This window comes from Sorex fumeus, unplaced genomic scaffold, assembly GCF_029834395.1.
Source record: "Sorex fumeus unplaced genomic scaffold, SorFum_2.1 ptg000073l, whole genome shotgun sequence".
In the NCBI taxonomy this organism is placed as follows: Eukaryota; Metazoa; Chordata; class Mammalia; order Eulipotyphla; family Soricidae; genus Sorex; species Sorex fumeus.
The window spans coordinates 13756568-13761479 of NW_026606130.1; the positions used below are offsets into that span (position 1 = coordinate 13756568).

Consider the following 4912-nt stretch of genomic DNA (forward strand, 5'->3'; position numbering starts at 1 on the left):
TATCGGATATGCCATGGGGAACTTGCCAGGTTCTGCTGTGCGGGCAGGATACTCTCAGTAGCTTGCTGGCTTCTCTGAGAGGGACGAAGGAATCAAACCCAGGTTGGCCGCATGCCAGGCAAACTTCCTACCCACTGTGCTATTGTTCCAACCCAAGCATTTAGTACACACACACACACACACACACACACACACACACACACACATATATATATATATATTTATATGATAAAGAGGTGTTGGATAATTTTCAGGACTGAGAATTACCAAAATAATAGTTTAGTATATACACAAAAATAATTTTGATTCTTTTTAGCTACACCTTGCTGTTCTCATGGCTTACCACCCCATGTTCAGCGATCAATCCTGGTGGGACTCAGAGACCATTTGTGGTGGCAATGATCAAACCTGGGTCAGTTGTGTGCATGACAAGCTCCCTATCTGCTGTACTATCTCTCTGGTCCCCATAAAGATAAATTTGAGAGAGAGATGTTCACAAGAGATTTCCCAGTAACAGAAACTCAATAATAATTTTTATTGTAAGGATGAAAAGGAGAGAAAAGCATAATGATATGTCTTAAATAGAGAAAAAAAGGAGAAAGAGAACTTACTACTACTAATATCAGGGCTAGAAAAAAGAATAGAAAAAAGAATATATTCAATGGAACAAATAATTAAATTCTGAATATTTATGCTTCTCATTTTCTTGTGGGTATTGTTTTGTTTACATTTCAAAATCTTCATTACAGAAGAACTTTGTCATCTATTGTAACTTGTGCTTTGCTCACAAAGAAGTGAAGCAAAAGGTTTGGTTTGCTCTATGGTCCTCAACTTCTGTAGTCACTGAAAGTCCATGACCTTATAAGACCATAGTTACATTTTACTTTGTCCGGAAATGACTCAGGACAGATAATAGAGGGTATTACTTCATTTGCCAGCCCCTGAAGAAAGGAAATTGTCTAAATGTGTGAAACTTAATTGTACAGGGAATTAAAGGGATGCACCAGAAAAAATTTTCTTATCTTATAATTGAATTAACCAAGTATTGTGCAAACACAAACTTGAAATAGGATAATACTCTGAGTTTTACTCTGTGTGACTCTTAGCAAGTTAATTTCAGGGCTTCTGTTTCAACTACTATGACAAAAATGGACAGAATTAATTATCTTTCAACTACAGTGATAAAAGTGGAAAGAAACCCTAAATCCACTTTTGAAGGAAGTAAAAATTCCTCAAAAACACACTCCATAGATTTCAGTTTGTAATTTGTCCCTCACGGACTTGCCATATGCATGCAACGAGCCTATATTTTCAGAGAACACGTAGCAAAAATTATCTTAAATTTGTATGATTCAACTAATTTTTTGTTGTAGACATCTTTGTATATCTGTGTAGACTTACTTCATTATTGTTATTATTATTTTATTTGGATCCATAATTTTGGTGCATTATTATTTGATTTGGACACTCAGGGCTTGATCCTGATGGTACTTTGGTTTCCCATATGTGGTATTAGTGGAGTTAAGATAACAGGTCATCTGCATAAAACACTCGCACTTTTCCTGATGTACAATCCCCCCAATATTTTAAATAGTTTCAGAGTGATACATATTAGATAGATTAATTAAAATTTTCGAAGGTTTCAAAGTTATAGTTCTATTGCTGAAAATTTGCTTCTATATTGATGTACATTTATGCTACTCCTGATTTTCTGTTATTACAAATAATACAATATGCACCATTATTACCAAGCTACCGAGAGTATTCAATATGCCAGACATAGTAACAACAAAGTCTCCAATGGAGACATTACTGGGCCCGCTCGAGCAAATCGATGATCAACGGGAGGGCCTTACTTTTATTTATATTACATTGTACACCTTGTATAAATGATTTTGTAGAATAATATAACTTGATACAAATTTTATACCAATATATATTTCTGGAGTTATCTTCAAAAAGGGTGAAACTACTACTGAATGTGGAAAGTATTTGCATCAAATAAAAATGTTGAAATCCAAGATCTATAGACCACTCACAAACTTAACATTAAAAATTCAACAGCCTCATGCACAAACGGGGACAGGGGTTGCCAGATGGATACTGAAATAGGTACAGTACTTGCCTTGTATGCAACTGACCTGGGTTCAGTTCCCAGTGTTCAATCCCCAACACCCCATATGGTCCACCAAGTTTGCTAGGAGTGATCCCTGAGTGCAGAGGCAGATCCCTGAGTGCAGAGGCAGGAGTAAGTCCTGAGCACAGCTGAGCGTGGCTGAGCGTGGCTGCAAAACCAAAAGAGAGAGAGAGATGAACAAACACTTAACTAAAGAACACATAAGGATGGCTAACAAGCATGTGTAAAAGTGTTCATTATCAATCATGATTAGGGAAATAAAAATTAAACAACTATCATATATCATTTCTTACCTTTGATAATGGCACATAACACAAAGTTTGGGAACAGCCAGTGTTGGGATGATAAAGGAACCCTTGTCCAGTTGGTGGGATTGTCATATAATTCAGCCTCTATGGAAAGCAATACAGAATTCTCTACAAAAATAATAATATAAACATATGACCCAGAGATAACACTTCTTGGCATCTCCCAAACACAAAAACATTAAATCAAAATGATATATGTGAAACTATTTTCATTGCTGCACTTAATACAATAGCTAAGACATTTAAACCATCTAAATGCCCAAGTACCCACTTCCTTCTACCAGTGTCACCAGAACCCTTCCACCTCCCACTTATATAAGTTATGTAGACAAACTATTTAGTTTTGAATATTTTGACCATGTACTGTTCCCTTTTTGTCTCTTTTATCTCATATTTGGTACAGATATCTCTCTCTCTTTCTTTCTCTTTTGAATTTTAGGGGTGATGACTTCTGCATATGCAGATAACTAGAACTAACCTCCTGGAATTTTACAAAATTGTTAATTAATGATAAATCAATAAAGTAAATTTTTCTTTTTTTTTTATTCCCCCGAGAGGGTGCACCGTTCCTGGAGGTACTGCAATACCAGGTCGATGCGTGGAATGGACGGAGCAAGCTCCTATTCCATTTCCTAGTCCCAAAAATCCATTTAATATATTGTACTCGGATAGAGGACGTATCAGATATTAAACTGATAAGAACAGATACTACACTTGATCTTAGCCAAAAGGCCGAGAAGCAATAATAAAGTAAATTTTTCAAAAACTGTTTTACAAACACTTTAAAGGTTAATGTCATGAATGACTATGTGGTAATGCATATTAAACATTACATAAAATAGATATATCCACAAATGCAAAATTTAGTAAGAGTGAAGTTAAATGTAAGGGAACAATATTAATAGGCATATATAAGTAAAATTGTTTTATTCTAAGAAATAAAATAATGGCTTTATGTTAGGATATATTATATTAATATCATAACAAAACAATATGTCACTGTCACTGTCCTCCTGTTGTTCATCGATGTGCTGAACGGGCCCAGTAACGTCTCTATTGGAGACTTTGTTGTTACTGTGTTTGGCTTATCGAATATATCACGGGTAGCTTGTCAGGCTCTGCCGTGCGGGCGAGATACTCTCGGTAGCTTGCCGGGCTCTCCGAGAGGGACGGAGGAATCGAACTCGGGTCGGCCATGTTGGCTGCGTGCAAGGCAAACGTCCTACCGCTGTGCTATCACTCCAGCCCACAAAACAACATATTAATAATTATATTATAATTTTACTTAAGGCTCTTACTTTTCATGCAATTGATCATGATTAAATTCCCAGTACCCCAGACCAAACCCCTACTGCTGAACTGCACCAGGAGTGATCCCTGAGTCTACAAGCAGGAATAAGGTCTGAATACTACCAATTTTGAACCTCAAACCAAACAATTAAAAAGTCCTATCTCTAGAGGCATGAGTAAGAGAGAGAGCTCAAAGGGCTGAACACATGCTTTGCATGTATGAGGTTCATGTTTGTTTCCAGGAACACAGGGTCTCTTAAGCACCACTAGCAGTGAGCCCTAAGCATGAATAAAGGTAAAGGTAAAGGCCCTCCCATTGATCGTCAATTTGCTCGAGCAGACCCAGTAACGTCTCCATTGGAGACTTTGTTGTTACTGTGTCTGGCATATCGAATACTCTCGGTAGCTTGCCGGGCTCTCCAAGAGGGGCGGAGGAATCGAACTCGGGTCGGCCATGTTGGCCGCTTGTAAGGCGAACGCCCTACCTGCTGTGCTATCGCTCCAGCCCTAAGCATGAATAGTAGCTTTCAAACACCATCAGATGATTAGGGGAGGCGGCATATGGGACAGACTCAGTGGTGCTCACCGTTTACTTCTGGCTCTATGCTCAGGGATCACTCCATGCAGAGCTTGGTAAAACATATGGAGTGCCAGTGATTGACCTGGGTCAGCCACACACAAGACAAATGCTCTGCCTGCTGTACATTGTTCTAGACCCTAAATTAAATTTTCCTGAAGAGGTGCCCTGTTTTCTTCCTCCCCCACATCAGTCATTATTCAAACCAGGGACTTGGCTTTTCCTGAGTATGCGCCCCAGGCGTCCTCTATGACCCTGGGATTCTCACCATCACTGAAACTCTTCCTGTTCATCCCCAACGTTGTGCTGGGCCTTCTTCCTCCCCCAGGTTGTATAACCCCGACACACCAGGTACCCATAGTTTGCATGGCGTCTTCAGAAGTGGATGGGCCAATTCAGAAGTGGGTGTGGCCTCTGTAGAAGTAGGCGTGGCATAATTTTAGGCTGAGCAAGTAATTTTTTGTAGGAGTACTGCTATTTATTCAGCCACTGATTAGCTGATTGAATTGGGCATGAACTCCACCTTAATTTACTTATTTTTCTATTTTTATATTTATTTATTGAATCACTGTGGGAAAAGTTACTAAGCTTTCAGGTTTA

General features: G+C 38.6%; 1 non-coding gene across 1 annotated transcript; it reads right to left on the reverse strand.

The window, feature by feature from the left end:
* Nucleotides 1-2998: 2998 nt before the first annotated feature.
* LOC130038271 (U2 spliceosomal RNA) lies at nt 2999-3189 on the reverse strand. The gene has a single exon (XR_008794646.1). It is a non-coding gene; the product is annotated as a U2 spliceosomal RNA (small nuclear RNA).
* Between the last annotated feature and the right edge of the window lie 1723 nt (nt 3190-4912).